Here is a 16953-nt window from a genome sequence, read left to right on the forward strand (position 1 = left end):
GAATGCTCCATTTGCAGCAATTACAGCATTGCAGACCTTTGGCATTCTAGCTCTTAATTTGCTGAGGTAATCGGGAGAAATTTCACCCCATGCTTCCAGAAGTCCCTCCCACAAGTTGGATTGGCTTGATGGGCACTTCTTGCGTACCATACTGTCAAGCTGCTCCCACAACAGCTCTATGGGGTTGAGATCTGATGACTGCGCTGGCCACTCCATTACAGATAGAATACCAGCTGCCTGCTTCTTCCCTAAATAGTTCTTGCATAATTTGGAGGTGTGCTTTGGGTCATTGTCCTGTTGTAGGATGAAATTGGCTCCAATCAAGCGCTGTCCACAGGGTATGGCATGGCGTTGCAAAATGGAGTGATAGCCTTCCTTATTCAAAATCCCTTTTACCTTGTACAAATCTCCCACTTTACCAGCACCAAAGCAACCCCAGACCATCACATAACCTCCACCATGCTTGACAGATGGCGTCAGGCACTCTTCCAGCATCTTTTTAGTTGTTCTGCGTCTCACAAATGTTCTTCTGTGTGATCCAAACACCTCAAACTTCGATTCGTCTGTCCATAACACTTTTTTCCAATCTTCCTCTGTCCAATGTCTGTGTGCTTTTGCCCATATTAATCTTTTCCTTTTATTAGCCAGTCTCAGATATGGCTTTTTCTTTGCCACTCTGCCCTGAAGACCAGCTGTAATGGCAGGAAGGAGGTGAAGGGAAAGTGAGCCCTAATCTACCCACCGCCCTGTCCCAGCCTACTTGCAACGACCCGCCCTAGGCGACGGGGTACAACTGGGCGGCGGTCCCTACGCTGTCTAAGTGCACGGGAGAACAAACAGGGAACACGCAAGGGAAGGGGCAGTAGCCCACGGAACGCCGCGAGGAAACGGAGCGGTGAATGAGTTGTCAGGACCAGGATGAAGTGGAGTATACCCAAGTGAGCACGGAGGAGGAATCAAGCCGGAGGAAAAGCAAAGCGGGTTAAGCAGAACAGCAGCAAGGCAGAAGCACGGCAGAAGCAGGCTGGAGCAAGCAGCAGTGGGGCCAGGAATCCAAAAGAATTACAAGCACTGAGGAGGAGAACACAGCAGGTAATAAAGGACAGGGGGCGGAGCTAACTCCGACTGACCAGGCCGCGATAGGCTCTCCCACTCCTGAGCCTGCCACCCTGGTTGGTGGGAGATGGTGTCAGTCGAACAGGTCTGGCCTCAGGTGTGGATTGATTAATCCCAGGAGTATACCTAGACGTAGTACCTGGCAGATCCCTAACACCAGCATTCCGGAGTCGCCTCTTCACTGTAGACGTCGACACTGGCGTTTTGCGGGTACTATTTAATGAAGCTGCCAGTTGAGGACCTGTGAGGCATCTATTTCTCAAAGTAGAGACTCTAATGGACTTGGCTTGTTGCTCAGTTGTGCAGCGGGGCCTCCCACTTGTCTTTCTACTCTGGTTAGAGCCTGTTTGTGCTGTCCTCTGAAGGGAGTAATACACACCGTTGTAGGAAATCTTCAGTTTCTTGGCAATTTCTCGCATGGAATAGCCTTAATTTCTAAGAACAAGAATAGACTGTCGAGTTTCTCTTTTTCTAGCCATTTGGAGAGTTTAATCGAACCCACAAATGTAATGCTCCAGATTCTCAACTAGCTCAAAGGAAGGTCAGTTTTATAGCTCCTCTAAACAGCAAAACTGTTTACAGCGGTGCTAACATAATTGCACAAGGGTTTTCAAGTGTTTTCTAATCATCCATTAGCCTTCTAACACAGTTAGCAAACACAATGTACCATTAGAACACTGGAGTGATGGTTGCTGGGAATGGGCCTCTATACACCTATGTAGATATTGCATTAAAAACCAGATGTTTGCTGCTAGAATAGTCATTTACCACATTAACAATGTATAGAGTGTATTTCTGATTAATTTAATGTTATCTTCATTGAAAAAAAACTGTGCAAATAAGGAAATTTCTAAGTGACCCTAAACTTTTGAACGGTAGTGTATATATATATTTTTTATTTAACTGTCCAATGGGAGGCCAGGGTTTGGTCAGATGAAGGGGGGGGGGCAAAGTATGAGGTCCAGCACGGGCCTCTACCTTGCTATGCCCCATGGAGTGAAATCTATGTTAGCGAGGAGCTGGCGTAGACTTCCACTATAATTGACGCCAGTTTTCTGGGGTTAATCATAATAAATTTGTTGGCTCACAGCCCCTTTGCCTTTACCACGTCCCATTTCTTAAAAAGTGTGAAAACTGGCGTAGAAAGTCTCTTATGTCTCTGTGTCCTTTCCCACAAAGCAAAGTTTGAAGGAGAAAATTATTACTTCAAATAAAAATCATTATTTCTAACCTTGTCAATGTCTTGACTATATTTTCTAGTCATTTTGCAACTCATTTGATAAATATAAGTGTGAGTTTTCATGGAAAACACAAAATTGTCTGGGTGACCCCAAACTTTTGAATGGTAGTGTACATACTGCACACACTACATCTACACAATGCACACATACTTACATACTTGCCATGATTAAGAACGCAGATCGCATTCGAAACGCGTAGGCTTGGGTATCTACCCTGACTACTTGCACCTTGGGACTGCGTCTCCCCTCCGATTTTAAGATCTTTCTTCAATAAACATGGGACTCTCATTTCCCTTTTAAATTACTATCAGCGCTGGATCATTTTTTCTCCTACATTGCTGTTCCTTACCGCGGGCCGTCGCGGGGATCCGAGTGACGCTGCTGGAGACGCAGACCGGTGAGCTGGAGGTTCTCTCCCTGTTTCTAATACATACATACATACAAACATACTGCACACACCATCTACACACTGCATACATACCTATACATAATGCACACATGTTACATATTCACACACTGCGCACATACATACATACATACATACATACTGCCCACACTGCATACATATATACTGCCCACACGCTACATATACACACACTGCACACATACATACTGCACACATACATACTGCACACACACTGCACATATATATACTGCACACATACATAAATACTGCCCACACACTACAGATACACACAATGCACATATACAGTGAAGGAAATAAGTATTTGATCCCTTGCTGATTTTGTAAGTTTGCCCACTGTCAAAAACATGAACAGTCTAGAATTTTTAGGCTAGGTTAATTTTACCAGTGAGAGATAGATTATATAAAAAAGAAAACAGAAAATCACATAGTCAAAATTATATATATTTATTTGCATTGTGCACAGAGAAATAAGTATTTGATCCCCTACCAACCATTAAGAGTTCAGCCTCCTCCAGACCAGTTACACGCTCCAAATCAACTTGGTGCCTGCATTAAAGACAGCTGTCTTACATGGTCACCTGTATAAAAGACTCCTGTCCACAGACTCAATTAATCAGTCTGACTCTAACCTCTACAACATGGGCAAGGCCAAAGAGCTTTCTAAGGATGTCAGGGACAAGATCATAGACCTGCACAAGGCTGGAATGGGCTACAAAACCATAAGTAAGACGCTGGGTGAGAAGGAGACAACTGTTGGTGCAATAGTAAGAAAATGGAAGACATACAAAATGACTGTCAATCGACATCGATCTGGGGCTCCATGCAAAATATCACCTCGTGGGGCATCCTTGATCCTGAGGAAGGTGAGAGCTCAGCCGAAAACTACACGGGTGGAACTTGTTAATGATCTCAAGGCAGCTAGGACCACAGTCACCAAGAAAACCATTGGTAACACATTACGCCGTAATGGATTAAAATCCTGCAGTGCCCGCAAGGTCCCCCTGCTCAAGAAGGCACATGTACAGGCCCGTCTGAAGTTTGCAAATGAACATCTGGATGATTCTGAGAGTGATTGGGAGAAGGTGCTGTGGTCAGTTGAGACTAAAATTGAGCTCTTTTGCATTAACTCAACTCGCCGTGTTTGGAGGAAGAGAAATGCTGCCTATGACCCAAAGAACACCGTCCCCACTGTCAAGCATGGAGGTGGAAACATTATGTTTTGGGGGTGTTTCTCTGCTAAGGGCACAGGACTACTTCACCGCATCAATGGGAGAATGGATGGAGCCATGTACCGTCAAATCCTGAGTGACAACCTCCTTCCCTCCACCAGGACATTAAAAATGGCCCGTGGCTGGGTCTTCCAGCACGACAATGACCCAAAACATACAGCCAAGGCAACAAAGGAGTGGCTCAAAAAGAAGCACATTAAGGTCAAGGAGTAGCCTAGCCAGTCTCCAGACCTTAATCCCATCGAAAACTTATGGAGGGAGCTGAAGATCGGAGTTGCCAAGCGACAGCCTCAAAATCTTAATGATTTACAGATGATCTGCAAAGAGGAGTGGGCCATCATCATCAACTACTAAAAATGTCTGACTGCTGTGCTTGCCAACAAGGGTTTTGCCACCAAGTATTAAGTCTTGTTTGCCAAAGGGATCAAATACTTATTTCTCTGTGCACAATGCAAATAAATATATATAATTTTGACAATGTGATTTTCTGTTTTTTTTTTTTTAAATATAATCTATCTCTCACTGGTAAAATTAACCTAGCCTAAAAATTCTAGACTATTCATGTCTGTGACAGTGGGCAAACTTACAAAATCAGCTAGGGATCAAATACTTATTTCCTTCACTGTACATACTGCACACACATACATACTGCACACATACATACATACATACATACATACTGCACACACATACATACTGCAAACACACACATACATACTCCACACATACATACATACATACATACATACATACATACATACATACATACTGCACACATACATTCTGCACACATACATCCATACATACATACATATTGCACATATACATACTGCACACACATACATACTGCACACACACATACATACTGCACACATACATACTGCACACATACATACTGCACACATACATACTGCCCACACTGCATACATATATACTACCCACACGCTACATATATACACACTGAACACATACATACTGCACACATACATACTGCACACACTACACATACTGCACGCATACATACATACATACATACATACATACATACATATTGCACATATACATACTGCACACACATACATACAGAAGGGGCTGGACGGAGCCTGCAGGGCTGAAGGGAAGCCTCCATGACCTCCCTGGTAGGGAAAGGGTTAACTTGTGAGGGAGAGTTGGAGGGAGTTGGAGGGGGTCAGGGAGGAGTCAGGGGGCCGTTGCTGCTCTTCCCGCTGTTTTCGGCATTGAGCCGGAAGCAGCGGAGGGAGTAACACAGTAAGGACAAGCTCCCTGTTGCCCGCGCTCGTACAGCATGTCAGAGGCATTTTTGTTAGAGCAGCTGCGAGCTGCTGCTGTGCACCACGGTCCCGGATGGCTGGAGGAGACCGTGGCTGCATTAGCGAGGATCCCGGACGCCGTGTTGCCATGTCAGGCCCGGCGTTCGGGGTCTGTTGCAGGGGACAGGCTCCCCTCCCCCGGCCCCCTTCCTAGCATGGCGGCGGGGGGGGAGTCGGCAACAACTGCTCCTGTCCGGAGCAGGCAGAGAGCGTTGCCGGGGGTGACGGCGACGCAGGCCAGGTCGACCCGTCCCTCCCGGCGGTCTCGACCTCCAGAGCGCCTTAGTCCTGAGACAGTCCCGCGGACACGGCGTCGCAGAGGGAGCCCGATCTCGGACGCTGCAGGCCAGGCAGCTGGGGGGACCGCCCCTTCCCAGGCCCTGCGTCCTGGCAGGAATCCCAAGCCGCGACGGGGTCCGGCGGTGAGCAGGGAGTCGCAGGCCGGGCTCCCTGTCACCCCTCCACCATCGGATGGAAGATCTGGAAGACGAGGTACGGCCGCCCCGCCTGGTGATGTTCCGGCCAGGGGGCAGGCCTCTTCAGGATCAGCGAGACGGACGCCTAGATCTGCAGCGACGTTGAGGCAACAGGTCCAGTCGGAAGTCTGGGTTCCATCGGTCGGGCGGCAGGTTGCCGGCCCATCAGTCAGCGCTTCATCATCTCCGATCCGAAGATGTCGGTGGGATGGCCAGTCGTCTGCGAGAGAGGAGCTGGAGGAAGGTGAACTGGACGTGTATCGTCGAGGTCAGGATGGTCCGGCTGACGGGAACACAGCGCCTGTGCGGCCCGGTGAGTGTGTAACTCCATCATTGTCGTATCCAGCGATTTTTATGTCGGGTGTCAGCGGGGGGGCTGCTAGCGTCGCATCGGTGGCCGGTAGTGGCGCGGGCGGGCGCGATGGCGCGGGTCTGGCAGATTTAGTGGGTTGCTTGAGGGAGCTGGTCGGGCGCCTGGATAGGGCGGCGGCGCCGGTAGTTTCGGAAGTGTCCCCGGCGGTAGTGTGGGAGGGCCCCAGGGACGTGGGATTGGTACAGGCGCGGCCCGTGCTGGCAGTTAGGGAGGCGGTCGCGGTGTCGGTACAGACCGAGGCACAAAAGGATGGCGATCGGGTGCATATTGATGACCGTGCTCGGGGGGAGGTGTACGTTTGTTTCGAGGGTCCGTTGGGGGCGCATTTAAAGCAGGAGGTGCGCGAGCGGATCTGGAAGGACGAATATGTGGAGATTTTTTCTCTCTTGCCGCTCGCTAAATTTAATTTGGATAAGAGCAAGCGGGACGAGAGTAAAAAGGACGAGGAAGAACGGCGGCGGTATAGGCTTATCCCGCAAACGTTCGTTAATTGGTCGCAGGCGTTCGCCATATTGGCTAGTGTGATAGGGGAAAAGGCGCCGGAAAATTGTTCGGCGTTGTTTTGTTATTTTGATGCCATTGGGGAGGCTCATAGGGCGTATGGGGGTCAGGCGTGGCTGCGGTACGATGAGCAATTCCGTCAGCGAAAAGCTGTTCGGCCGGCGATTCGGTGGGACCAGAAGGATATTGCTCTCTGGTTACGGGTTACGGCTCCGGTTAGGCAGTCCTTTCCCGGGAGCGCCGGCCAGGGAGGCCAGTCTAGTCAGGTTGGACAAAGCGGCGGGGGAAAGGCGGGGTTTTGCTGGCAATTTAATGAAGGCCAGTGTAAGTTCGGGGCCACGTGCAAGTTCAAGCACGTGTGTTCCGAGTGTAATGGGGCTTCACACGGGGCGGCAAAATGTATGCGGAAAAAGAGGTCAGGAAACCAGCCCTCCGCGGCTGGTCAAGGGGGTGTCGCCGGTGAGGGTGGAAAAGATGGCCCCTTATCTAAATGAGTATCCGGATAGGGCGGCGGCTAAGTTGCTTTACGAAGGGTTTCGGGTTGGTTTTGTTATTCCTCCGCCTCCTTATGAGGTTCCGGTTACGCGGAGGAATTTAAAATCGGCTTACTTGCATGCAAAAGTCGTGTCGGAAAAGTTGTTAAAAGAAGTTTCGTTGGGCCGCATGTCGGGGCCGTTTGTTGAGTCGCCGGTAAAAGATTTAGTTGTGTCCCCGTTGGGTATTGTCCCTAAACGCGAGCCCGGAAAATTTCGTTTGATTCAACATTTATCGTATCCCAAGGGTTCGTCGGTAAATGACGGGATTGATCACGAGTTGTGCTCCGTAGTTTATACCTCATTCGATAAGGCGGTGGGGTTAGTGCGGGCTGCGGGTCCAGGTGCGCTGCTAGCAAAAACCGACATCGAGGCGGCGTTCAGGTTGTTGCCGGTTCATCCAGAAAGCCAACGGCTGTTGGGTTGTTTTTGGAATGGGGCTTTTTACGTGGATCGGTGCCTTCCGATGGGGTGTTCCCTTTCTTGTGCATACTTCGAGGCGTTTAGTAGCTTCGTGGAGTGGGTAACGAGGGGAGTATCCGGGGTCGACTCGTTGATCCATTACTTAGATGATTTTTTGTGCGTTGGCCCGGGCGGTTCGCCGGTTTGCGGTAATTTGCTTCATGCACTGCAGAAGGTGGCGAGGGATTTTGGGATTCCTTTGGCGCCAGAAAAAACGGAGGGCCCGGTAGCGACGATTTGTTTTTTGGGAATCGAAATAGACTCGGTGGCAATGGAGTGTCGTCTCCCTGCGGATAAGTTGGGTGCTTTGAGGCTGGAGGTTCGGCGGGCTTGTAGAATGAAGAAAATGACGCTGCGGGAGCTTCAGTCGCTGCTGGGGAAGTTGAATTTCGCCTGCCGGATTATGCCGATGGGGAGGGTGTTTGGTAGGAGGTTGGCGCCGGCAACGGCGGGAGTGCGTGCGCCGCATCATTTTGTGCGGCTCAAGGAGGAGCACCGAGCTGATCTTCAGGTTTGGGATGACTTTTTGGGCCAGTACAATGGTCGCTCGCTATGGATGGCCCCAGCGCAGGATACGAGTGATTTGAATATTTTTACGGATGCGGCTGGGGCGGGCGGTTTTGGAGCTTACGGGGGAGGTCCGTGGTGCGCAGGTCAATGGCCGGCTAGCTGGGTGTCCAGTGGACTCACGCGGAATCTGGCCCTGCTCGAGCTGTTTCCCATCGTGGTGGCGGCTACCATTTGGGGGGACAGGCTCAGGGATAAGAAGGTCCGTTTTTACTGCGACAACACGGGGGTGGTGCTTGCCATTAATAACATCACGGCGTCCTCTCCTCCGGTAGTTCAATTGTTGCGACATTTAGTGTTGGTGTGTTTGTCGTTGAACGCGTGGGTGGTGGCGGTGCATGTCCCGGGTGTACGGAATTGTATCGCTGATGCTCTTTCTCGCTCGCAGTGGGACCGGTTTCGGCAATTGGCACCGGGAGCAGAACGTCTTGGTTTGGCTTGTCCGGAGCATTTTTGGGATCTGGTATCGGTCCCGTAGAACAACTGTTACAAAGGTCTTTGGCGCGCACGACGTGGAGTGCTTATGCTGCTTGTTGGAGGCAGTGGGAGGAGTGGGTAAGAGAGTTGGGTGACGTCAATACGGATAGAGACAGGTTGGTGGCACTTTTGTACTGGTTAGGGGACGCCTGGGAGGCGGGGTTTTCAGTGGCGAAGGTGAACCGGTTCATATCTGCGGTGGCGTTTGGGTTTAAGTTGCGGGGCTTTCAGGATGTATCGAAGGAATTTCTGGTATCGCAGGCTTTGAAGGGGTTGCGCCGAGGTAGGGTGGAGGCGGATAGTAGAAGGCCTGTGTCGTTTGCTTTGCTTAGCTCGTTGGGCGGTTCATTAGCATCGGTCTGTCGTTCTTCAGACGAAATGGATTTGTTTCGGTTGGCTTTTTCGTTAGCGTTCTTTGGGGCATTTATAATAGGTGAGTTGGTGTCGCCAAGTACCAAACAGGCAGGGGGGCTGAGATCTGGGGAGGTGAGCCTATTCGCAGATCGGCTGGAGGTATGGTTGCGTCGGTCAAAAACTGACCAAGTAGGGAAGGGAAAACTGATAGTTTTGTTCGCCCTCCCGGGGTCGGTTATGTGCCCAGTAGAGTGCATGCGGGGTTTTACGCCAAACAGGGGGTCTCCAGATTTGCCTTTGTTACGTCATGTGGACGGGTCGTTTTGTCCAGGTTTCAGTTTGGAGCTGTATTTAAAAAATGTTTGACGGCGGTTGGTGTCGCGGCAGGCTCATATTCATCTCATTCCTTCAGGATTGGTGCAGCAACAGAAGCGGGGCGCTGGGGGTTGGATGATGAGGGGGTGAGGCGTATTGGTCGTTGGGAGTCCAACAGGTTTAAGTCCTATGTCCGCCCCCATATGTTATGAATTTTGTTGTTATCGCTTTAAAAATGTTATATCGTGGTGCCTAATTGTTTTTTCCGTTTCAGATTCGCCTCCGTGTTTGGTGTGGTTGATGGGTCATTCTTACGTGCACTGGGGGGCTTTGAGGGCGGACGTCCGCCCGGATGGTCGCCAGTTGCGCATTCCGCGACAGGATGCGGTTGTGCATTGGCTGGGTTTTAGAGGTATGTCGTGGAGCAGGGTGTTGGCGGAATTCCAGACATATGCTCGGCTTGATAGGGTTCCGGAGGTCTTAGTGTTGCACGTGGGTGGGAATGACTTAGGAGTCCGCCCCTTTCGTGAGTTGGTGCGGGATATCAAACATGATATGTTGTGTTTGTGGGTATCTTATCCCAAGTTGCTGATAGTGTGGTCGGACATAGTCCCAAGAAAGCACTGGCGGTTAGCTAGATCTGTGGAGAGAGTCAATAAGGCTCGCATTAAAGTTAATCGGGCGGTGTCCCGTTTTGTGGCAAAAAACGGGGGCATTTGCGTGAGGCATAGGGATTTGGAGTCAGGAGTGGGGAATTTCTGGAGGAGTGACGGGGTTCATCTGACCGAGGTTGGCATTGATCTTTGGAGCTTGGCGATAGCAGAAGGCATAGAAAGGGCGGTGGTGGTGTGGAGGAACTCACAGGCTTAAGGTGGTCAAGGCCTGTTTCGCTGTGGCGGGGGGAGTCCTTGAGGCCAGTCAGTACAAAATGGTGGGGGGGTCGCATCGGGGGTATGCGTCCCCCAAAAAAGGTACATGGTTGAAGACTTCATCGGGTGTTATCCCTTTGAAGTGGTCTTCTGGTAGAAGGTATATCACTTGAAGGCTTCATCGGGTGTTATCCCTTTGAAGTGGACTTCTAGTGGTCGGTATATCACTTGAGGGCTTCATCGGGTGTTATCCCCTTGAAGTGGACTTCTAGTGGTTGGAGCCATCTGCAGAGGTGAACGGTGCTTCCGAGCTGGTTTACGGCTGGAGGTAATTAGTGGTTTGCAGATGGCTAACTCGGTGTGTTCTTAAAAAAGGAATATCTGAAAGGGCTTCAAGGACTTCCTCTGCTCGGGTTAATGTTAACGTTAAATTGTTATTTACGTTTCTGACCCATGTTGGGTCATGTGAATTATTAGGAGGAATTCTCTGGTGGATTCCTAACTAGTTATCCGAAGGTTTCGGATTTAAATTGTTTTTATAAAACTGTAAAATTAATAAACGGCTGCTGTGGCCATTTCACATCCAACCTCGGTGTCACGTGTCTTTCCTAAAGGTGGGGGTGGGGGGATAAGATGGGTTAAAGGAAGGTTCGTTAACACACGACTCTACTTAGGCAGGTCAAGAAGGGGCTGGACGGAGCCTGCAGGGCTGAAGGGAAGCCTCCATGACCTCCCTGGTAGGGAAAGGGTTAACTTGTGAGGGAGAGTTGGAGGGAGTTGGAGGGGGTCAGGGAGGAGTCAGGGGGCCGTTGCTGCTCTTCCCGCTGTTTTCGGCATTGAGCCGGAAGCAGCGGAGGGAGTAACACAGTAAGGACAAGCTCCCACCCTCCCGCCCTTGGTTTGTTACGTGGTGGGTCTTTGCGTACGTCCATATAGGAGTGTTGTTTTTTATTTGTGTGCTTATCTAACATGTTTTTCCTTTTTTCCTGAGTAGGTTCTGGTGTCATGGCAGCTGGCGGGGGGAGTCCTTGAGGCCAGTCAGTACAAAATGGTGGGGGGGTCGCATCGGGGGTATGCGTCCCCCAAAAAAGGTACATGGTTGAAGACTTCATCGGGTGTTATCCCTTTGAAGTGGTCTTCTGGTAGAAGGTATATCACTTGAAGGCTTCATCGGGTGTTATCCCTTTGAAGTGGACTTCTAGTGGTCGGTATATCACTTGAGGGCTTCATCGGGTGTTATCCCCTTGAAGTGGACTTCTAGTGGTTGGAGCCATCTGCAGAGGTGAACGGTGCTTCCGAGCTGGTTTACGGCTGGAGGTAATTGGTGGTTTGCAGATGGCTAATTCGGTGTGTTCTTAATAAGGAACATCTGAAGGGGCTTCAAGGACTTCCTCTGCTCGGGTTAATGTTAACGTTTAATTGTTATTTATGATTCTGACCCATGTTGGGTCATGTGAATTATTAGGAGGAATTCTCTGGTGGATTCCTAACTAGTTATCCGAATGTTTCGGATTTAAATTGTTTTCATAAAACTGTGAAATTAATAAACGGCTGCTGTGGCCATTTCACATCCAACCTCGGTGTCATGTGTCTTTACTAAGTGGGGGTGGGGGGGATAGTATGGTCTAAGGTTAACACACGACTCTACCTAGGCAGGTCAAGTACCTGACGCTGCTCGGTGTCAGTGCATTGTATGGGCAGCAGGGAGCCTTAGGGGATCAAGGGGGAAGAAGAGAAGCGGAAAAAAGATTATACTTATTTTTTATTTTACATTTTGTCCGATGGGTAGGGGGAATAGATGGAGCATGGCCGCGGTCGCTACATAACGATTGTGGCGCAAGAACGGCCGAAAGATGTGACACATTTAATAAATGTATTGCATCTTACTCCAACTTTCTTTATATTAAGACTGGCATACGAAATGCCATCTTAATAAATTCCCCCCAATGTTTTTATGGCCTTGAAGTAGTGAAGAAACCAAAGACGGGTGGATATTGGAGAAGACACTTCCTGAATAGGGAGGTGTTTCCTTCGATCTGCAGCTTCATACAAGATTCCCGAAGGGTCTTAATTGGAGGAATGATCTGTTATATGTTTACTTAAGTGGAATAACACTTAATACACAATGTATATATCAACGACATAGCATAACAGTCATTTTCCTCTCATAATATGCAGTTTGATGACTTTTATGTCGATTTGTTTTTTAAATATTGCATATTTAAATATGGTGCTAAACTCCTGTTAAATAAAGATTCAGCTTCTCCCCTACTTGAGTAGCTGTGCAGCACCTGCACGAATTTGAGAATTTGCCTCTCTGGTCATGTGATCACAGGTCCTGCACACATAACACAACAGCACTACACAAACTATTTATGCAGTTTGTTCACTAGATGGCAGCAAAGCACTGAAATGATATACACATACACGTTTACATAGGTGGCATACATGTTTACATAGGTGACGCGCTTGGTGCTCAACTTGTAAATAAAAACACAACAATCAAAAGTATCATCAACTATAAGTTTATAATCCATGCCCACCTGCGGCTGCTGCTACGCATATCCTCACCATTGTGGTCGGACAGTCTGAAGGTGACAGTGGAGAGGATTATTTTCAGACACTTCTACACTGGTTTGTACTGGTTCACTGGTTTCTCAGTTTGATCGGCTGCTTGTCTCATTTGAATTAAGAACCTCCTGAGCTCAGGACAAGGGGCAAATAACAGAAAAAGTCTCTCTCCACCTGCAGCAAAATGGACAAAGTGGTTCCCCCCATTCCTCACACTGGCCCCAGAAGAAACTGCTATGGCGAAATTGCAGTTGGCAACATGTTGGCAGCAATCCTGTATTTAATAGAAGTGCATGTTCTGCACTGTGTGACCGAGGCCTAAATCTTTTCATGCATATTTTGAGCTCTCAGATTTTTTCAGGGACATATTATACGATATGTAACAAACGTGGTGTTTCCTTCGAGGATTCTTACAACATTTAAAAAACACAGGGAAATATGACCTGGAAATCCACAGACACTTCCCCCCTGCCCTTTCTCATTAGTTACAACTTGTCAATAAATATGTCCTCCTGTATAACATTTTATATATGAGTAGGAAATGTCCCTACAAATTAGAAAAGATTTGGTCCCGATGGGTTAAGCTGAAAGGAACGGCTACGTAACATGTAGCTCAAATGTGAAGGAAATCATTATCTATCCTTATAACTAAGGCTTCGTTCACATCGGCGTTGGGACTCCGTTCATGGGTTCCGTCGGACCTTTTCGCCAGGGGAACCCATGAACGGACTCCAAACTGAAACCATAGGTTTCCGTTTGCATCACCATTGATTTTAATGGTGACGGATTCGGTGCAAATGGTTTCCATTTGTCACCGTTGTGTAAGGGTTCTGTTATTTTGACGGAATAAATACCATAGTCGACTGTGCTATTCATTCTGTCAAAACGATGGAACCCTCACACAACGGTGATAAACGGAAACCATTTGCACCGGATCCGTCACCATTGAAATCCATGGTGATGCAAACGGAAACCTATGGTTTCTGTTTGTTTCAGTTTGGATTCCGTTCATGGGTTCCTCTGACGGAAAGGTTCGACGGAACCCATGAACAGAGTCCTGATGCAGATGTGAATGAAGCCTTAGATGAGGAAATGGACGCTTCTCTGTGTGACTGGTTGGGTTTGTTGGTTAAATAGAATTCAATGTGTTATTATTTGCTTTTCATGCTTTGTAGTTTTTTTGTCCGTTTTTTTTTTGTGCAAAATTATAAATTAAACCTTTGAAAAGTGAAAAAAAAATGGCAGGAAAACAGTTAACAATTTTCAGATTACTATTCAGATCACTAAAATTCTAATGCCAATTTAATAAAATGTGGTGAAAATCAACATGTGAACAGACTCTAATTGAAGCTGAAGGATCTCCAGCTCGTCTTGGTGGCCGTACAACTTATTTTTCCTTTTTGTACACAATCCCCCCCAGTACTATATTGTAAAGCTTAGACACTGTTTTCTTATTTTCTCCTGTATGTTTCTGTCGTATTAGGCAATGTGAGCATTGTGTATTTTTTATATGGTTCCCATTAGTGGAATGAAGGGAAAACTTTTCCATAAGGGAGAGATGTGGGAAGGTTTTTCCTGCTTTCCTCTGATGGGATCAGATACAACAGCGATCAAACTGACCTGACAATACAAGCACGTGATACAGCCTGGAATGGAGAACATCAGTATATTGTAAAGGTTTTTTTTTTTTAATGTTTTGTGGCCATATAAACCCATTTAAATGTTCCTGGAAAACTCCTTGAAATATGTAGTAAATTTCATTTATTGTTAAGTACACTGTATTATTAGGGCGCTGTACTACAGCAGTATTGTATTGTATTGTATGGTGCTAATATTGTCTGACACTTATTTTGGCTCCCAGCAGTGTGAAATACGTTCCGTGCATTACGGACGTAATGTGCTCGTGTGAATCCAGCCTTACTCTCGTCAGACATTCCTCTATTCAAATTTAATTTCTCTAACGGCAAAAGAGAGAAAATCTCAACATATTCATCACGCCAAATACGATCTCTAATCTCCGTCTTAAGGGAGCTCTCAAAACAAACATTTGGCTAACCGAACCCCATGCAGTTGAACCGCAACAGGAGCGCCAGACCCACCAGCACTCCCAGTGACTTTAGAACCTAGCGCCGCAGCCCCAGATACCGAACCGTACCATGCCGCAACAGGAGAAGGAGCAACGGGGACCACAGGTGGTGGGACCTCACGCTGCACCAAAGCCTCTCTAACACCAGCCAGTAATTGAGCCACTAGCTGTCCCAAATCAGACACAGTCAAGCTGGGGGGCTCCTGACTATGGTGTGAGCAGGGCTCAGGAAGCATTGACCTCCTAGCTAGTCTTGACTTGGGGATTAGCGGTATATCCCTGAGCACCCCTGATGGTAAGTCTGTTTAACTTTTACCTAACAATGTCCACCACCCCGGTCTCCTTCTGCTTTATGGGAGGCTTCTGTTCTCCCTGAGGTCATCTCAGGAGCAGGACGTAGAAGAATATTTATCACCGCTTAACTGCAGTAACTCTGCTCAATCTTTATTAAAACCATAAAGCAGTACAAAATGTTAAAAAAAAATGCAGCTCACCAAAAGACAATTAGGAAACAATGTAAGCGTCGTCTTTACCAAATCTGTACTTTTATCAATGAGAAAGGTTAAAACAACAAGCAATAGACAGACGACAATTACAGAGAGAGAAGAAAAAAATTGAATGGTCGGGCACTACAGCGAGGTAGCAGAGTGGAGGGAGTTAGCGGTCAACTACTCAGAAAATGCCTGAGATTACTTCAACAATCGGCAGAGTTGCTGGATTCTGAATATCAGTGAATGTGGCTAAACATTTAGATTTGTACCGGGGAATTGTAGACTACCAATGTCTAGGCACAACCTAGTCTGAATAAATGGAGGAGAACCTTCTTCTGGAAAGAAATAGATCTGGAGAGAATGGAGCGGAGAGGGCATGTTCAAAGAGAGCATTTATTGCCAACCAAAATGGTGTGATGTGCCTACAATCCCATCAGATGTCAGTAAGCGTACCTACCATTCCCCCACAGCTCCAACATGTCTCCAAACACTCCATGGGTAAAGCCCATGGAGGACCACCAGGACTCCTGAACCAACATGTACGTAAAAGTTTTTCTAGTTTTGCACAATAAAAACACTTTTTAATTTTTTTACAAAATAATTTGTTTTTGTGACGCTGCATTCGAAGATGAACTGCATAGTTTTTCAACTAATCTGGTCCCCATGGCAGAAACATGTCTTTCCATCTGGCACCTCCAGCAGACTCCTTTCAGTCTAGTTTGATTTCTTTTACCTCAGAGTTCCTCTTTTTCCCTTTTTTTAATTTCTTCTCTCCCCCTTTTTTTGAACTATTTCTAACAGGGGCTCTGCAGAGTTAGAAAAATATGGCTGCTTTCTTTCAAAAACAGCACCACACCTATCCACAGGTTGTATCTGGTATTGCAGGTTTTCTCCATTGAAGTGAATATTAATGAGCTGTAATACCACACACAACCTATGGACAGGTGTGGTGCTGGTTTTTGGAGAAAACAGACAAGTTATCTTATCCTGGACAACCCTTTGTCATGCATTGTTCTTGTGCGGAGATGCTCCCTGCAATATCCCTTTTCCTTTATGGCCGCTGATATGTTCTATTCAGCTTTATGGCCACTGTGGTAAGTACACTGCCAGTCAGTAAAGGGTTAACACTTCAGACCACTGTGGGTGACGTCACAATGAATGAGGCGGCAGTGGTAAGAAACTCCTGTAGTAATGATGATGAATGTGCTGATGTCATAAACACAAATGTTTATGACATAAAGAAGATTCCATATTAGAAGGTTTTACTGCCACATTCAGCGCCATATTGGATGGGACTGAGGACCTTGAGCTTGACTTCTCCACCAATGCCGACTTGATGTAATTTGGAGATTCTAGCAGGGAAACCCTACACCCAAGACCACTTCTTCATCACAGTGATGCCATCCTCTTCATACGGGTTGTCTGTAATAGAGGGGGGTTTCCAGCAGGAGATCCCCTTCTATTGGCCGGAGCGGAGACAGATGCTACAAGGAGGCATCTGGAGGACCCGTCTCATCCGTGGATCACCCATTCA

Source organism: Rhinoderma darwinii, unplaced genomic scaffold, assembly GCF_050947455.1.
Source record: "Rhinoderma darwinii isolate aRhiDar2 unplaced genomic scaffold, aRhiDar2.hap1 Scaffold_130, whole genome shotgun sequence".
NCBI classification, from domain to species: Eukaryota; Metazoa; Chordata; class Amphibia; order Anura; family Rhinodermatidae; genus Rhinoderma; species Rhinoderma darwinii.